General features: G+C 51.1%; 1 long non-coding RNA gene across 1 annotated transcript; it reads right to left on the bottom strand.

Moving 5' to 3' along the window:
* Nucleotides 1-10,521: 10,521 nt before the first annotated feature.
* On the bottom strand, nt 10,522-14,445 carry LOC128779423 (uncharacterized). The gene is made up of 3 exons (XR_008425369.1): nt 14,279-14,445; nt 13,249-13,582; nt 10,522-12,318 (listed from the first exon to the last, which is right to left on the bottom strand). It is a non-coding gene; the product is annotated as an uncharacterized lncRNA (long non-coding RNA).
* Between the last annotated feature and the right edge of the window lie 5,357 nt (nt 14,446-19,802).

Below are 19,802 nucleotides of genomic sequence, written 5' to 3'. Positions count from 1 at the left end.
CCCCTGGGGATCGAACACTGAGCCTGACTTCTGGCTCCAGGGTCTGTGTGCTTGACCTTGACACTAAGTGGGGTAAATACAGGCACCTTGAGAGGCAAAGAGGAGGAACCTAAAGATATCTGCCTCTCCTTGGTCGAGGGGAGAGGGATGGTCCTGCAACGCACAGGTAGGTGAGGAAGACAGGGTGGTCCACCGGCTGCCCTCCCAGGAAAGCCCTCTTCTCCCAAGTCAGAGACTTTCCTTTTTCACCGAAGTGAATTACACCAGGGCTGCAAAAACTCAGCCACCGCCCCTTCTGTTCCCCCAGCGCTCTCCCCAACCCCATTATGCAAGTGCCTGCAACAGTGGTCGTGGAAGCCACTTTTGTGGTCGTGGTTTTCAACTGCAAATAAAAGAGGAAACCACGTGAGGAAGAAGCACATTTTACTAATCCCATGTTCAAGCTCAAGCACGCAGGACACTCAATGCCCAGGGGCCTTTGCAAGGCCCAGGAGGCTGGTGCGGGGTGGAGGAGGGGCTGCTCTGCGGAGGATGAGGGGCGGCCAGGGCTGAGCTGTCTCTGACTCACCCTGGGGGCCCTGGCCAGGAGCAGGGAAGGGGCGCACACTGAGGAAGGCAGCTGCTCCAGGAGCTGAGCCTCCCTGCGAAGGGCAGGGCGCTTCCTGGGAGCCGCCTCTGACCCCGGAGCTTTCTGGGGACAGGCTCCAATAAGGGAGCGGGCTCTTCTGAATACAGTTGTTGACAAAACAAAGGCCTTCTTGGTAGGGATCTAAGGGACAGGTGTCCTCGTTGTGTGGGGAAGAATGTGGTCTGTCTTTGCAGGCAGAGAACCGTGATTTTGCAGATTCCAGGATGTCTGTGTAGGCAGGGCCTGGGGGCAATCTCACGGAATGGGGGTGACAGGGGAGCACACAGGGAAGCTTCATTTTGTCCCCTACACGCTGCTCTTACTCAGATTGGGTATCTGTTTGGGGGGGGCGGGGGGGGGAAGAGATTGGGGGGCACTTCTGGAGATGATGGCTTCAATAAAGGCCTCCCAAGCCACCCTTTGATTCCAATTCAGGAACTACAGCTTCTCGTCTGTGTGATCTGGGGCGAGTAACTCAGCCTCTCTGAGCTTCTGCTTGCTTGTTTGTAAAATGGGAATAAAGATTGTGCTCCGGCAGGGCTGTCGTGAGGGGCTATGTGATAGAACATATGGGAAAGGGTTCAGCCCAAGGCAAGCTCTCCACAGGTACTCGGCATAAGCAAGTCCTTCCGTTGCTGGTCCCCAGATGTTTTAGGAGCCTAATGAAGTATCCAGATGGGTACTCAGGTCTGGAAAGTTACAAAAAAAAAGGAGTCAGATGTTGTGGGGGTTGGCCTTGGGGTTTTTGTTGCCCGCCAACGAGTGTGTTCCAAGGAGGTGCCAATCTGCCCTCCACGCGGCAGTCCCAGACTCGAGCAGCTGTCCCACTTGGGGCAGCAGGGACGTCGCAGACCAAGCTACCCAGGCAGCACTAGTTCCGTGGGTGAACAAGTCGCCCAGCAAAAGAATCGGACCAGTGGTTTCCCAGTGCCCGGAAGCAGCAGAATTTTCCTACGGTGGGTTTTTTTCTTCTGAGCTTTTGCTTTTTCCTGTCTCTCACAGAACTGTAGGCTGGAGAAGACACAGGTTGATGGAGGAAGACCTTGTAAGATGCAAAGTACCTAGTTCTTTACAGGGAAGCGGAGGGGGTGGCAGGAAACTGCTGAATATGCTAATGGCTACACACTGAGCTCATCCATTCTTTCATTCATTCATTCAAGCTTTCCTTCCCGGAGCAGGAGCGTTTACTGAGGTAGGCCAGCCCACCGCTCCCTTGGGGATGGTGGGACGGGCTCCCTTGGGGAATGGGGTCTGGGCCAGGACTCTCAGGAGTTGTCCCCAGTAATATAAACAACGCCGGCTCAGATGGGACTAGGAAATTGCAAAATTATCTGCCTTGAGCCCTAGGGCTGTGGACCACAGAGCCTCACGCCAGCCCATGGTGCTCCCTGGCAGGGAGCCGGCCACTCCCCAAAACACGCAGGGGCCCAGACTGCAGTGCCCACCCCGCGTCCAGCTCTCTGCGGTCTTACTTAGTGAACAATTCCTGGACACCCTCTTTACCACCAGCACAATGCGGCGTCTGTGCATTAGGAGTAAGAGGAATAAAGCCATTTTAACCAAGTCGCTTTGGAAACGCAGGTGAGTTCACAATCTAGAAGGGTGCTTGGCCAGCAACGCTTGGGGTCTGGCGGATCCAGGGTGGATCCAGCAGCTCCCATTGTCTGGTGCTTCCGTACACCAGCTGCTTCCCCTTCCCTAACTGTCGGAGCCCAGGGGAGCAAGGCAGCCCAGAGCTCTCTGGGCAGGCGCTGCTGGAGGGCCCATCCAATCAGCACTCCGCACTCAGACTCTGAGGGAGTACGGCGCCCAGGCAAAGGTTTGCTTCTCTTCCCTCCACGCTTTCCTGAGGGACAGTGCACACGCACGTGCACTAGAGTCAGTGCAACTAAGCATGTTCCCCAGCAGTGGACACAGCAGACCCCTCGCCTGGACACCACGAGGTCCCTTACCTGGGACCCTGGAAGCCCCTGCCTCTAGGGGCCACTGGAGGCCGGGGCAGAAGCAGCCAGCCTATGTCCTTCCACCAAGGGAAATTCTTCAGCACTCCATTCCCCAGCCGTTCTCTCCGTGCGCACCATTCTGGACTTCAGGTGCCTGAGAACCCCATGCCAAAAAGATGCCTGCCCTCACCCTCATCTTCTCTGGTTCGAGAGTTCGCTGCCACCTACCACCTGCTCTCCCCACCCACCCCCAGTCCACAACCAGCTCACAGAAAAGCACAACCAGGCCCTACCTTTGGCTGGCTGTCATCCAGCAGCCAGATGACTCAATCCACTGGGACTTTTATTTCATTAGTCAAAACGGGGCCAGAGGGTTCTGGGTAAATGTCCTCGAGCTCAGTGGGACCTTGCCCAGGCCCCCGAGGGCAGGGGCCTGAATGCCACTGCCAGGCCCCTGCTGGAGGCCTGGGGCAGAGGGCAGAAAGGAAGCCTCCCCTTCGACAGTGGCAGCCCCAGGCAGCGTGCTCTCGGGATCGGTGAGGAGGCCCCCGGCCAAAAGCTCCGGCTTAGGCAGATGAGCACAAATGAGTGGGCTTTCCTCAAGGGGAAATGGACAAAGTTCAGTGGGTGTTTTTGGTTTGTGTTTGTTTTTAGAATGTTCATAAGTTTAATACCGTTGTCTTGAGGGTTTAGCACAGAAAGACATGTCTCGCATAGTTCTTGGCACCTAGTAGGAACTCAGTATGCGGTAGCTACTGATTTCCCCCGTCTGCACAAAGACCAGTCCAGCCCACCCAGCGGGGCCTGACTCCTGGGGAACCTGCTGCATTTTCCAGAGGAAGCTGCCCCTCCCGCAACTCGGGCTAGTGCACTCCCTCACCTGGAACGGGGTCGGCTCTGACTTACAGGTCTGGTACTCGGTAGAAGGAATCAAATGAGAGTGTTAACTGAGGACCTGCTCTTTTCGGGCGTGGTTTATCAGTGTAAGGCAACCCGGGCTCGCGGCAGGGTTTCGGTGTCACCGAGATCCCAGTGCTCTTTGGCCGGCTTGCATTCATCACAGACAAAGCAGAAGGGGCCTCAGCTCACGTTTCCAATCACACGGCCACAGCACAGGGCCACGGCAGCCCGGGCCTTTCTGTGGAGTGCTGGGCCTGAGAGCTCAAAGGCCTTAAACAAAACCCGCTCTGCTTTTGGGAAGTATTATTACCTGGGTGTACAGAGAGCGACCCGCAGAGGCGAGGTGACCCGCTTTCAGACTGCACAGTAAGAAGGGGCCAGGGACTGCAAACAGAAAGCTGCCTGCCTGGAGCCTGGCCCTGCAGGGACGAGAAAGGACACTGAGGGAGTCCCTGACAAAGGCCAGTGCAGAGGATGCTGAAAAGCACCCGCTGAGGGGAGGGAAGGCATGCGGAGAACTGGCTCACCCCGGGGAAAGCAGAGTGCAGGCCACGCGGCAGGGGGACACTCAGACCCCAGACCCCGGGTTAGCAGGTATTTTCTCAGCACCTGCCGGGGCCCAGTACGTCCCTCCTCGTGCACTGACCCCGGGGACAGCATTTTGTCATCCCTGGTCCCATATGACAACAGTATTTTCAGTAATAATCATAAATGCAGCAACGATAATAATGGATGAAGAAGAAAAACCGGTAGAAAGCTTCCTCTTTTCCCACCTTTCTAGGGATGGCCATGCTGGTCAGAAAATTAAAGAATACAACGAATATTACACTACCAAAAATGTAATGGATCTGCAGTTTCAATTGTGTGAATTACATTTCAGTTACATTAACGTATTTTGCATAAAGGAAAACCACATGTGTACATATTGGTCCATTGCAACAATGAATAATTCATTACAGTTTCTGTTCTGACACTCCTTTAATTTGTCCATGACTTTATAAAATTGATCTTCATATTCTCGTGCTGAATGGATAGTACAGCCAGATTTGCCCATCTGCCTTTGCTCCTGGTTAATCAAAGAACACTGTTTATTCATTTTAATTTTGAGAATTGTCTTGTGCATAAAGCAATAGATACATAGTTATGAAAAATTTAAACAACAGAGCACATATGGCAAAGATTCATGAAAATCCAATTTCACAATAATTCTAGAAATTTCAAAAAAATTGCAAGATTGCCCCTATTTTTGTTTCTCAAGGATCCACTCTGTTAACTTTCAAATGTCTCTATAGTTGAAAATTTTTAAACACAAGTAGAAACTGTAAGTGGTTACATAGATTGACAATTGAAGTAACTCCAGTTTCACAGAAAGATACACACAGAGACAGTAACATGGTAAAATGTATTTAAAATTTTTTTAAATTCAGAACGTGGGAAAAGAGAGATAAGAGGGAGAAGTCCAGCTGGGGAGGGAAAGTCACATGTGGTCTCTGCTCAGACATGGTTGCTAGAGTTGAACTGTAGAGTTGAACCTCTGCCCTGTGGGCTTCCTGGTAGCCAAGGGAAAAAGGGAGATGTGGCCAGTCTTGACACTCACACTAACTGAAAAGTGGCCACTGTCAGAGAGCTTCTGGTGAAGGCCTGCGGAAGACCCCACTCAGAGCCCAACCAAGTCTCCCGAGGGAGATGAGGAATTATAGGACAGTTTGATTCCACATTTGTTGCCCCCATATGGTTTCAGACCAGGATGAACTTAGAGAAGAGGTAGCAGGCATCCCAGAGGCACTGCGAGCAGCCGTCACAAAGTAAGTGACCCAAAAAGATTAACGTTATTGGGAACTTAGAAAATTTGTGTTTAGTATATTTTAGAAGGGAGGTTAGATAAGGAAAACGAGGAAGATAGAGGAGGGAGCCGGCAGCAGAGGTGGCTAGCACTCCTTTGGAACTCTCAGCCGGTCCCCAGCACTCCGCAAGGCCCAGCGGCCTGATGCTGCTTTGGCTTGGGGTCCAGCGTGCACAGCCCTGTGCCCAAACCCTGGCTCTGGGACACTTCCCGGGTGGTAATAGCTGACTGGTTCACTCAGGCTGCCTTTCTGCCAAGAACACGGAATAATGTGGACACGATATTTTTTAGAAATCGGGTTGAAGCCATTGAAAAAGCTACTGAAGTGACCAACTAAGGAGCAAGGTGGTGGAAACCAGGCCCGAGAGCAGGGTGAGCCCCAGCGCCCTTCTCCTCAGCTCCTGCAGATCCCCAGGCAGCGGCCAAGGGGCGGGGAAGCTGGGAAGCTGACTAGAGCTCCCAGGAGTCTGACGGGGCCAGGGTGACAGAAAAGGAACCCAGGGTGCAGCAGGGAGGAAGGGCCAGGCCAAAGACCCCAGGCTTTCCACTGGGTCTGCCCCCGAAGGAAGGGTCCAAAATCAGAGTTCAGCCTGCAGAAAGCCTGGGCCATTTTTAAAGAGCTCAGTCCTACACAGGATCCATATGATATAAAACGGAGCCATACACTTCTAAACAACCCATGAGTCCATGTAAAAATCACCATGGAAATTAGAAAATATACTAATGAAAAGGTAATAAAACTAAGACGTACCAAAACGTATGAGATGCATTCAGAGCACGCTTAAGAGAAATTTATAGCCTTCAAGGCATCATTAGAGCAGAACAAAGAATGAAGGAACAATGAACCAAGTTTCCATCTTAAGACTTTAGTAAAAGAACAGCAAATTAAACCCTCAGATAATACAAGGATGGAAATAATAAACAGCAGGAGTTAATGAAGTAGAAAACAATAATACAACAAAGAAGCCCAACAAAGCCAAAAATTGTCTTTTAAAGAGACTCATAAAATTGACAAGCTCCTGACAAGACTGATTTCTCTAAAAAAGGATGAGACACAAATAATCAATATCAGGAATGAAAGAGAAGACCCAACGATATAGCCTACAGCTATTACATAAGAGAAGAGGATGTTCTGAACTCATTTAGAGTCTTATATCTATTAAATAAATGAAATCCATAATGAAAAATCTTTCCTCAAAGAAACATCCAAGACCAGATGGCTTCCCAGTGAATTCTTTCAAACACTGAAGGACGGAAGAGCATTCATCTCACACAAACGCTTCCTGAGACGCAAAAATGAGTGAACTCTCAACTCCTTGTTGAAAGTTCTATTACCTTCATATCCAAGCCCGGCTGGGAAAGAAAAGTCCAGGCCATTTCTTCCTCCTGAATAAGGATGCTCTTCCTCAACAAAATATTATCAAACTGAATCAACAGCATATAAAAAGAATAATGTTATACATTACAACCAAGCTGGGTTTTATCCCAAGAGTGCAAGATTGTTACAATGTTCAAAAATCAATCAATGCAATTTACCACAGTCACAGAAGAAAAAGAGAATTATTCACCAACTCAGTAGATTCAGAAAAAAATCATTTGGTAAAATTTAACCCCTAGTCATAGTAAAAGGAAAAAAAGAGCTCTCTTAAGAAATCAGGAATAGAAAGGAAATATCTTAATATGATAAAGTATCTTTTTAAAAATCTCTAGTAAATATCATGCTTAATGTTCAAATATTGGTAGCTTTCCTCCACTGTTATTCATCATTGCCCTGGAGGTCCAAGCCTTTGCAATAATGCAAGATAAAGAAATACAATTTGAAGAACTGGAGAGAAAGTCGTAAAACTCATATTATTTATAGACTACATGATTACATATGCAGAAAATACAAAATAATTTGTAGAAAGACTATCAGAATTAATAAATAAATCAAGCAAGGTTGCTGGATAAAAATGTCAATGTGTAAGAGTTAATTGTATTGTTATATAACAGAAACAAAAAGCAAAATCTAAAAATAAAACATTGATAAAATGGACAACATTAGAATCTGGACGTCTTATTTTAAAAAAGCCATTAAAAATGATACGGGAAGCCACAGGGAAGAAGATATTTGCAATCCAAATAACTGACGAAGGTCCCATGTCCAGAAAATATCAGGACCTCCCACACATCACCAAGAAGGACAGACAATCCAATAGAAAAATAGGCAAAAGACCTGAACAGACCAACAGATATCCGAATGACTGATTACCTTCGAAAAAGTGCTCAATTTCAGGAGTCATCGGGGCAATGCAAACTCACCTACGTCCACCAGAATGGCAGAAGTACAAGAGACCAACAGTACCCAGTGCCGGCGAGGACCTGGATCTGCAGCCCAGTTGGGAGCATGAACTGGCAATAGCCACTGTGCAAAACCATTCGGCAGAGTCTACTAAAGCTGAATCCGCGCACGCCCTGCAACCCCCCCGCCCTGCCCCACTCCCGGGTGCGTGCCGTGCAGAAGTGTGCACACCGAATGCACACCCAAGCAGCATTACTTGTGACAGGCCCGGATCAAAATCCACCCAAGTGACCGGCAGGAGGTGAATGTAAAAATATTCATACTATGGAAATTTTTACATCACTAAAAATTTGAAAACTTCTTGTAACCTTGAATCACATTAAATAAACCTTACAGACTGAACACTGAGCGGGGAGGTGGGGGGAGAAAGCCAGATAAAAAGAATACATAATGTATGATTCTATTTTTATAAAATTCGCAAGCGAGCGACCTAATCTTTGGTGCCAAACATGGTTACCCCCCGGGAAAGTGGTGATTGTTGGAGGAGGCACCACGGGGCCCGGGGCGGGTGGTTTCCCTGCTGTCGGTAATAACTTCGCGTTTGATTCGGGTGCTGGGGCCACGGCTGTGTTCTCATGGGGGCAACCAGCGGCACACCCCAGCTTTCTTCACACACATTACACCTCAATCGTAAAAAGCTGATTTCCTCGCTAGCTGTGTGACGGTGGAAGTCAGGTATCTAGGTGCAGTTTCTGTTCTCACTTGTAACATGGGCAGAATCATCACTACCTGGAAGGACTGCTGTGAGAGGCAAAGGCATAACATCCAGGAAAAGGGCCACGCAGGACTGGCTGGGTCACGGTAGCCTGCAACAGCAGCCTGGTCCCTTCCTGGGCACACCTGTCAGCAGCAAACCTGGGACCTTTCAAGACTGCCTGCAATCCCTGCCCCAAACTGTTTCCAGGCAGGGCCTCTCACCCAGGGAGGGATGGCTGCTGGGGGGTGTGGTCAGGACTGGGGGTGGCGGGGATGAAGCCATCTCCCAGACAAGCTCAGGCCTCTCTGGCCTCCCCAGGGAGCCCCAGAGCCCAGCCTTCATGGGGCCCCACGCAGGGAAACGGAGCCTTTTGATGCAGAGGAAGTCAGTGGGGCTGAGGTTTGATGAAAGAGCCAGGAGAAGGGAGAACGTCCGAGGAAAACCCAGCCCGGGACGTTGGAGGACGGCAAGTTCATGAGAAATGGCTCGTCCAGCGCTGTGAGACACTGTGCGTGTTGTGAGTGCGCCCAGGGAGCACTCACCTCACTCACCCTGCACGCACGGGGACCTGCAGACTCAGCTGTTTTCTGGAAGTCATGGAAAATCGTTAAATTGGGCTCCAACTGCTTTTGGCCAGTTCACATTTTTTAAAGGTTCACGCTGTTCTTGTCCCTGCCATCCTGGCTCAGAGCCCCTCTCTTGGACCTGCCTCTCTCCAGTCGTGTCTTCACTTGGAGAGGCAGCCTCCTCAAGCCCAGAGCTGGCCCAGAGCTTTCTTGATTATAAAAATTGCATGCGGTTCTGCTAGAAATACAGACTCCCGGACCTCCACCCCCACCCAAGAAGGAGTCCTGAGAACCGCAAGTGTTGAAAGAGCCCCAGGCCCAGGTGATTCTGATCGCCATCAAATGTGGAAAGCCGCCCTCCTCCCACCAGGTCATCCCTTCAAATCCCAGGAACCTGCTCCAGGAAGTCTTCCCACTGGAGATCCCATCCCCATTTTTAACCCACGTTTCTCTTTTTCTAGGAGCAAGCTCTCCCTGCAGTTCTGGGCTCTGTCCTCCCCAGTTACCCAGCGCTCGCTTTTGTTCAGACCCCGAGCGGAGACTCGGAGCTGTGTCCACCCCCAGCATTCTCTCAACACAGCGTCACACCCTACCTGGGGGATCCAGCTAAGTGACATATTATGGAACTCAGACTCAACCTGACATCTTTTTTCTTAGTTTTAAATTTTTTTAATTGCAGTTGACTTTCAATATGATTTTGTGTTAGTTTCAGGTGTATAGCGCAATCATATGCCCACCTGGTCAGACACTCATATGCCCACCTGGCACCATACGTGGTTGTTACAATAGTATCGATTACGTCCCCTATGCTGTACTCTGCACCCCGGGACTACTCCGTAACTACTGCTGTGCACCCCTCAGCCCTCCTCTTGTTTCACCCAGCCTCTCACCCCTCCTCCCCCCTGGCAACCAGCAGTCTGCTCTCTGTGTCTATGGGTCTGTTTCTGTTTTGTTTGTCTGTATTGTTCTTTTAGATTCTACATGTGAGTTAAATCACATGGTCTTTAAAACTGATTTCTTTGGAGAATTTTGGGAGGATGGATAACACCACGAGGTAACACAAAGCCACCCTGCAAAACCCACGACGTCGTGACAGCTGCCAACACCATCTACCACTCAACTCACCCTGCAACGCCACAATGTGCCAGGTCAAAGGGCTTTTCCTATCGGAGTTTCTCAGTCATCACGTGTCCAGGGCCTACTGCTTCATATCAGAGTTAGAATACCTGAGTCTTAGTCTACGTTCTGTACCGATGCCCCATGGGAGATACCGCTCTCTAATTGTGTTCCTTCCTCTTTAATATGTGCAGGTGAGAATGGTTACCTGCTTCCCAGAACTCTTAATCAAACGAGGCCAGAGATAGGCCAGGTGCATCGATGAAAAACATGTAATTGAATGAATGAACTAGTGAGTGAGTCCGTGAATGAAGGGTGCTACATCAGGAAAGAGTTTTACTGAGAATAATTAAGAACAAATGTTGGAGCTTTAAAAAAAATACATCCCATCAGGTCTGTGGCGGAGCTCCTCTGAAGTGCTGCCTGATGGGGGGATGGAGCCGAGCCAGGGAACGTTCCTGTCCGCCCCTCTGTGCTGCCTGCCGGATGCCCGAAGAGACACGTGGTGCTCGTCACTGGTTTCTACTTCCTTTGTCCCTCAGCGCACTGTTGAACCGGCGCTGCCAGGGAGCAGAAGTGGGTGATGGCTTTCGGGTTTGGTTTGCCAAGGAGAACGCTGGGCCGGGTGTGGGGCTTCCGTGATGTAGCTGGCCGGTGGGTCTGCGTTGCCTCTGGTTTCAGTGGGCCCACTGCGTTCCCCCCACGGCCTCCTGCACATGGTGTCTCACAAATGAGCACGTGCGTGTCCGTGTGTGAGTGTGAGTGTGTCTGCGTGCATGCGTAGCGAAGACAGTCTCAGAACACCCGAGCACATGGATGCCTGGCCTTTCGAACAGTCAGACCGTCCTCGTCACCATCTGCACAGGCGCCTTGAGCCCGCATTATGTGCGTGCGGCACTGTGGATGTCGTGAGGAAGGCCACGAGGCATGGCACCCTCATGCCTTCAGAAGCTTGCAGTCTGAGTGAGGCAGATGAAACACATTCTTGCAAGCGTGGGTAAGCAACCCCACCCCACTTATGCCAGCGAAGTTTCCTGGTCGCATGCCACAGAAACCAGCTCTGGGTAATTCAAGCAGAAAATGGGGTTATTGGGAAGGCTAGAGGACCAGGCTTTGGAAATGGCTGTCAGCCAAGGGGGCCAGGAAGTAGAAACGCCTTCCAGCCATCCATAGACATGGCTGCGATCCTGGGGCTGCGGGCCCCAGCACCGGCCACGCTCAACTCAGTGTCATCCTCTCGTGCACTGAATACGTGACGTAGGAGGGGTGTGGCACTGGTCTGGAACTGGGGATTCAGGCAGGAACCAAAAAGACAGGATCCTCTGCCCTCACAGAGCTTGCACCCCAGTGGGTCCTCTCTCACTCATTCGGGCCGAGCCTCCCTCGGTCACACGCTCTTGCTCTGCCTGCTTTGTGTCCCTCAGCAAGCCCCTCCAACGTAGGAAGAGGAAGAAGATACCCAGCAGTGAAAGAAAACCCCAAAGACAGTGTCCTACTATCCCGTATTTTCCAAAGTCTGGATCATGACCGTGAAGGCGTTCAGAAGAGGTCGGGCTCTCGTCCAGGTGGTGTGTCACGGGGTGGCCATGCATCTGGAATGGGTCTTTGGGAAGGGAGGCATCTGGAGGGCCGGGGCGTGTCTAAGGACCCAATTGGGAAAGTGTGTCCCAGGCTCCCTGTTCAGGAGAATTCACAGAATGCGACTACAAAAAATGATCAAGATCAAATCGCTCAGCCTTGAAGGACGGGAGAGGGACGCATTGTGCCAGCAGCTGCTTGAGCCCACAGGGTAGAAAGGGCAGTGTTAAGTCCAAGTGGAGGAGCTGTTCTGGTGTGACCTGCCCCCTGCCCGGAAGCAGCCGCTGGGAGCCCCTGCCGGACACAGAGGGCATGTGGAAGCCAAATGACCGCCATGGCACTAACGATGACAGCAGAGACTCAGAAGAGCAGAAATTAGTCTGCAAAATAATTCCCTGCCCTTCAACCAGAGACGGACACCGTGCCATTAGAGAAAGAGAGGTGGAAGCCAAAAAGTTGAATTACATCTCGGTGTCAATTTGTTCTTCTGTAAAATGGAGACACTAGACCCTTCCTGCCAAAAGCAGACGCACGCCGGTGATAAACTGAGATTGGAGTAGTGTCGTGGAAAGGGCCCAGGACTCGAGAAGATGTGGAGCTGGCATTGCAGCCAGACTTACTAGCCGCGTGACCTTGGGCAAGTCACTCCATTCTTCTGCGTCTGTGGGCTCGTCAGTAAAATGAAGGTAGTAATTCTTGACAGGTGCTGCAAGAACCAGTGGGATTATGCATGTGAAAGTCTTTTCTAATTATCAAGTACACTGTCAGTGTGAGGAACTATACTTATTTTCCTTTAATGAACGTGTATAGCTCCGATCAGTCGACTATAATGAGAGGTTTGGAGGATGTTCATTAACTCACTGATTCCTGCTGGCTCTTCCCCTGCATTGCACGCGGGCCACTGGCCACCCTGCAAAGGTCCCGCTGGGACCCTGCTCACCTCCCAGAGAAGCCAGTGGCCAGAATGCCCCGGGACCCCTGAACCACATGCCCCCTGGGCCTACACCGATGAGATAAACCTCCTGTGCTGACCCAGGAAAGAGCCCCAGCAACGAGGCCTGATCCATTATATTAATCAGTCACAAATTGTTCCTGAGCAAAGCATCCCAGTCTCTAGGAAGGAAGAGGGAGGGGCTGGCTGTACTGTGCCCGTCAGGCCCAGGCAGTCAGAGTACACCCAGCCAACCACAGGAAACAGCACCTATGAGGTGCAGGTGTCCAGCAGGGCCGGACGGCCCTCCACATAACTTAGACACCTGCTACTTACGTCCAGGCTCCTTCCTCCCCACATGGTTTGGCTCAGTCGGTTAGGAGGTTGTTGCCCTGTGCTTGGGGAGCTGTACATTGTGGAGAGCTAGATTTTTTAACTTCCACTCCTGCAAAGGACTGCCTGCATAGGTCCTATTTAATGTTTAAATTAAAGAGAATTAAAATTCACGGTGTGGGGGGAATTCCACAGCTCCCCCTGGAGATAAGCGGAAACACCCTGGGGTGATATGAAGCCGAAGCCGGGAACGAAGTGTGGGTCTGGGGTCCCATCCCCATGTGAAGCGGGCAGTTCGTTTCACTCCGCCTGGTGGCCTCAGATTCCACCCTTCACCCTGGCCATCTGCCTCAAAGACGAGCCTCTCCTTACCAGCAGGACAGAGTGGGACAGAGGTCTCAGGTCCACGCGTCTCCACCAACCCTGTAGAAAGACGATCCACGCCTGACCCGTGGGTAACAGGCCAGGACTTTTAATGTTGCAGATGAGACCACCGTTACATTATTACTTCATGTTAGTGTAAGCACAGAAAAATAGGGAACAGTCCAATGAATCAGACGTCACGGGGTCCATGATCCCTGAGGCCTTACTCCCGGCTCCCAAGAGTGTAGCTCACTTGTGGAGAGGCAGCTTAAAAACGTGATGTGTTCGTGATGGTCACACGGAGGAGTCGCGTTTCTCCTCAGGAGAGAAGGGGTATGGGTAGCTATAAACAAAAGATAATGCAAATACCACTCATGTTTAGTTTGGAATGGGTATCATTTAGGGACAACAGATTGCCCTCCTTAATTATGTTTTTCTTTAACTAACAGCAATGGCAGTTTGAACCTGATGGCAGGAAAGGGAGCCCGAGGGCCCAGCCGGATGGGGAGGGGAGGAAGCCCAGGATGGAGCGTTGGCATGAGACAATCCACAGAACAGAGATAACCCAGCTCCACAAGTCCGAAGCTAGCCGCTTCCTGCTAATTACTGACTTAGCGCCGTCCTTGTAGGAAACTAGAGTTGCAGGTCCTTTGGATTTCTCTCCTTCTCTCTCCGACTTTCTCTCCTGTGTGTCCAGGCTCCGCTCGTTCCCAGAGGTCAGTCCCAGGGCCACCTCCAGCTGGGTCACTGTGGGTCTCCTGTTTTGCATCTGCTGTTCATTTACCATCCATCTTCACTTACCATCCTCCGTAGGTTTTGTGACTTTCAGCGAAACGACATATAACAAAACCAGTGTTACCAAAGCCCATCGAGAAAAACGAGAGTGAGGTCCCCACCGTACATTTCTGGCCACAAACACTTCACCAGACTTCTAAATAAAGACCCAAAACTCTTCTAACGTTAAACCTTGAGATAAATGTGAGCCATACATACATTTAAGAAAGATTAATAAAAACAAGCAAGGAGAGTATTTTCTCACCCACTTATTCCAGTTCAGGGCTGAGGGTGGCCAGAGGCCATGCCAGCAGCTCAGGGGGCGGGTGGCTCCTGCCCTGGACAGGACGCCCTTCGGTCCCCGCGCTCACTCACACCCGCCCTCATGCAGACCGGGACCGTGCACTCACGCCAGTTAATCTCACATGCACGTCTTTGGGGCTCGGCGGAAAACTGGGTCCCCAGAGGAAACCCGCGCAGATGTGGGGAGAACACGCACACGCCACACACACAGCAGGTCCAGCACGGAGTCGAATTTTTTTTCTCATCAACATTGAATGAAACAATGTCGAACGGGAGGGCATCGTTAGCAGACCTGCTGTACGTGCTAAATTGGAGAGTGGCAATCACGTCGCCTTGGTGCTGGAGGACCCACACCCATCCCCTGGCGCACAGCTCAGAGAGGAGGAAATGACACTCTTCCTATTTACAGATAACATGACTGCATTCAGAGTCAGTCCCAAAGAATAAAAAAACAAAAACAAAAACAAAACCCTAGAACTGATATGTAAGTCTGGCGAGGTCATAAAACAAATAAATAAATAAATAAATAAACATGAAAAATAGGCATCCTGGCTGGTGTGGCTCAGTGGACTGAGCATTGGCCTGTGAACCAAGGGGTCACCAGTTCAATTCCCAGTCAGGGCACATGCCTGGGTTCCAGGCCGGGTCCCCAGTTAGGGGCACACAAGAGGCAACCACACCTTGATGTGTCTCTCTCTCTCTCTTTCTCCCTCTCTTTCTCTAAAAATAAAACAAATAATAAAAAATAAACATGCAAACTCAATTGTATTTTTACATACCAGCAACGAACAAGAGGACACCAATGATTTCATGCAATTCTACTTGCGATCACTTGAGAAAAATGAAATACTAGGTATAAATCCAACAAAATGTGTACAGTACTTATATGCTTAAAATACTGATAAAAAACAAGACGAATTTAAGGAAATGAAGAGACATAGCATACTCGTGGATTGAAAGACTCAACACGGTAAAAATGTCAATTCTCTCCAAACTAATATAAAGATGAACACATTTCCTATCAAAATCTTCGCAAGTTTTTTAGATATAAACGAGATTGTTGAAAGGTTTGTAGAGAATAGCAAAAAACTAGAAGAGCTAAAATAATTTTGAAAAGAAATGTAGCCAAAGGCAGGTCCGACTGCCAACCATTATGAAAGCCAACATTCGAGAGGCAGGTGCTGATGGAAAGTGGTATATTTTCAGGTGCCGGCCACCTGGAAGATGGGGGACTCACGTTTCAAAGCCCATCCCCACCTCTCAGTGGAGGCAGAGGCTTTTATAAGGAGGGGGAGGGGAACAGAACAAAGAGATCAAGGGAGAGGGGAGGGGGTTGCAAAGTTCTCTACCCGCCAGTGAGCACAGTCTGTTCCCATGAGGCAAGCGATGGCCCGGTGTGCGTCATCCTGGTTTAGTCGTCCTGGCTTCACATCATCCCGGCTCCATGGGCGAAGGTCAGCCAATCTCCCGGAGCTGGGATGCCTGAAGGTCAGAGTCTGTATCTTTTGAAGCTAGTTCCTAGGATTCTCACACAAACATGCTGTTTATCAACAAGCCACATATCAGAGTCAGCACTTACAGAAACGACGTCAGAAGAATGGTGGCGTGTTACCATTCCCCACGCTACAATTTTCCACTGTTACAGAAAGAATGAGGTGGGAGGACCCAGTCTACCCAATTTCAAGGTTAATTACATAGCTACACTAGTCAAGGCTGTGCGGTATTAGCAAAAGGAGGGATATATGGTCAGGACTAGTATCTGGACCATATTAAGGACCCTCAAAACCCAATAGAAAAAAAAATCCAATTAGAAAATATTTTTCAAAAGACATGAAAAACATTTAACTGAAGAGGATACCCAGACAAAAATAAGCACGTGAAAAGGCTTGCAAAATCACTAGGCATTAAAAAATGAGATATTACTATAAGCCTAAAAGAAAGTCTAAAATAATAAATAGTGGCAACACCAAATGCTGGCAAGGATGCAGAGAAACCGGTCACTAATTAACGATCGAAACCGCATTGCTAATGGGAAGTCAAAATGGTGCCGTCCCTCTGGAACACAGTTCGATAGCTTCCTTTAAAACTAAATGTGCAACTGCCATGTGGCCCAGCAACGCACCCCGGGGCACTTGTCCCAGAGAACGGAAAACTCACCTTCACACAGAGACCTGTACGGGAATGGCTGTAGCAGTTTTATCTGTAATAAGCACAGACTGAACGCAACCAGATGTCTTCCAGCAGGTGAGGGGTTAAGCGGCTGTGGTACGCCCATATCGTGGACTACTAGCGAGCGATAAAAGGGAGCCAACTATGATACGAGTGGCAACCCGATGAGCCTCTGGACAATCGCGCTAGGCACAGAAGTCAAGATTACGTGCTGTATGACCCCATATATATATACATGCATACACATGCATACATATATATGAGAAATTCTTGAAATGACAGAATTATGTAAGTGCACATCGGTGGTTGTAAGGAGTTATGGGGGGGAAGGGGTATAAAGGAAAGTGGGTGTGGATACAAAAGACCAACGCGAGAGACCCCCACGGTGATGGAAATGCTCCGTATCTTGACGGTATTGATGTCAGCATCCTCCCGGCTGTGACGTTGTACCAGAGTGCTGGAGGGGCTGCCGCCGGGGAAACCGAGTAAAAGGCACCCAGATCTCTCTGATGACTTCTTACAGCTGTATGTGAATCCACAATGATCGCAAAAGGAAAAGTTTGAAAAATAATCACCCCCCATCTGCCCATGCTGGAGAGAGATGTCGCGCCCCCAGGGAGTCACTGCTGCTCGGGGCCTGGGGGGCAGGCCTCGGTCTCCTCCTCGTAAGGCGCTCCTTCTGTGCTCCTCGGGAGAAACAGCATGTGGCGAGGGGCAGGCAGGCTGTGCCGGGGTCGCCCCGCAGTGACAACACACCCAGTGGTGGGATTGGCCCACACAGGGGCCCTGGGTGGCAGTGGCAGCCATGAGGGTGTGGCTTTAGGGCAGGAATACAGCAATATGGTGTAAGGATGGGCAGGGAGATCAGAGAAGCAGATTGGGGGTCAGTCCCCAAACAAGGAAATAATCAGGAGTCTGAAAGTATTTTTTACCAAGGATAAGGCCCAGGAGCCTCCTTAGGGACTCAAGGCCATGGCTTAGCCAAGCAACCAGGCTAGAGTTAAGGTCACCCCAGGCAAGAAGAACCATTCACTGATTCATCTTCTCCTTTGCTCAACAAATATGTAGTGGGACACCCAGGTGCCATCTTCTAGGGTGAGTGGCCAGGACACAGGCTGGCGCCTGGAGCCCTCGGTCTCATAGTGAAAACGCAACAGCAAGAATACGTGGGAGCACTTTTGAGGAACGCCCGTTCCAGGCCTGGGTATTCAGACAATACGAGGGAGTGGCGTAGGGGCGAGACCCGGGGGAGGAAGCTTGGTCTGGAGGGAGCGGGCTCCCTGCAAGGAAACTGTGTCACAGGGCCCTGAGACGAGGGGTTACAGGGCCATCCCCACGGACGGAGTTCGACTGGGCAGCTGGGAAGTTCTCAGGGTTCCACCAGCTCAGGAACCAGCAGGCAGGACTGGTGAGTGTGGGCTGCCCTGGTCAGGAGTGAAGGCTCACGCAGGGCAGATGGCGGGCGGACACTCACATCCAGCAGACCGAGAAGACCTGCAGGCCAAGGTAGGCCGGAGCTCTGGGCAGCTGTTTCCTGGGAGAGTCACAACTCTGAAAATCTGTTGAACATAAGGCCATACTGGGTTCTTCCATCCTCCCAGCTCCAGGGCTGCCTGATGGGTCACCTGCCACTGCTGTGACTGTCCAGGGGGCCTCACCCACGGAGGAGGCATGGTCACCACGGAGCTGCGCAGTCATGGGAACCCCTCGCTCAACAGACAGGAAGGTGATCATTGTAGCCTGGTTCGAGGCTCACACCCTCAGAGTCCTGCAGCTGGACAGGGGCTGCCTTCCCCGACTTTTCACTTCCTGGGAACTGGCCCATCACAGAGACCCTCATAGTCCGAGCGAGTGACAGGGGATGGGTCAGGAGCCACCCAGTCTTAGGAAAGCAGAGGTCAGGGCGCCAGCGTGAAACAGGACTCACTCATGCTTCCAACGGGTCGCTACTGAGCTTACACCGTGTCAGGCTCCCTGGGCCAATGGGAAGCACATTTCTGTCTTCACGTCACCCCCAAGCTACTGAAGTCAGTCCAAGAGCCTAAAGAATGTATCAGTTAGAATGCAGACTCATCAGTTCTGGCAGAACCTCAAAACAATAGGTGAAGGAGATAACCTCATTCCTCTGGTTCCTCTCAGTGTCTGGGTGGGCAGTCCACCCAGAGCTCTTCTGCCGAGACCCTCCCACCCACTGTTCCACCTTCTGCCCACAGCTCCATCATCCCGAGTACGACGCCGCTCTCACCCATTCAGCCCAAGACGGTTTCCTGTGAGATTCATGTTCCAACCAGCAGGAAGGAGGAGAAGGTTCGAGAGTGACCAGCACAGACCTCCCCCCGACCCCGGAAAGGTCCAGACACTGCACACAGCACCTCAGAAACTCTGTTGGCAGAAACCAGCCCTCTGACCACACCACGCTGAGAGGACTCTGGGGGCCTGTGGTCCTTCACTGGACAGCCCAGACACACCTCTAGCTATTGGAGAGGGAGGGGCGGGTGGGTCTGGGCAAGCAGCACTCTCCACTTAGCAGGGACATGAGTAGCTGGAGGACACGCTCTCCAAGGACAAGAATGAGCGAGGGGCCCAAAGCTGAGCAGGAAAAGAAAGGCCTACAAGGGAATAAGAATGAAGGGGCAGGGAGGGGAGGGGCCGTGTGGAAAAACAGGGAACGTGGACTGGCAGGCCCAGCTTTGGAAGAGCATCACACAGGGGATGGGGGAGAGGGAGAAGGGGTGGCAGCCCAGGCAGGCCTGGTGGAGTGAGCTCCTTGGGGGCTAATGCTTAGTGTCCAGAACTGTCCATTAGGAAAAACCACTAGGAAGACTAAGGGTGCTACCCATCCATGGTGCCACCCATCCATGGTGCTGGCCGTTGCCTTGCCAACCGCCCTGGTGGCCCTGCAGTGCTGACGACACTGGCAGTGTTGTAGTCCCACGGGACCAGCAGTGATTTCCCTCAGTGTCCTGGGTGGAAGGTGCCGAGAAGAACCTTAATCTGGGCTGTGCTGGTGGGGAGCAACCCCCCAGGGGGGCGCAGTCCACGGCAAGCCCACGCCCTCCCTCCATGGAACAGGACCCCTCCCCCCTTCCCCTCCTCCCCTTGGCTACAGCTCACCCGCCTGGTTTCCCTCCTGCCTCAGTGATGTCATCCGAGTCTCGATGGTAAATCTCTTCCACACCGATGACACCAAGTCCTCTCTCCAGCCCAGGCCTCTCCACTGAATCCCAGACTGGGAGATCCAGCTGTCCACTGCCACCTCCACTCCCACGTCCGCTTGGCATCTCTGGTGGCACATGTCCAAAAGGGAGCTCCGATTT

This window comes from Desmodus rotundus, chromosome 10 (genome assembly GCF_022682495.2).
Source record: "Desmodus rotundus isolate HL8 chromosome 10, HLdesRot8A.1, whole genome shotgun sequence".
NCBI lineage: Eukaryota > Metazoa > Chordata > Mammalia > Chiroptera > Phyllostomidae > Desmodus > Desmodus rotundus.
Note: the sequence above shows the minus strand (reverse complement) of the source record. Positions and strands in the feature narration are given on the sequence as shown.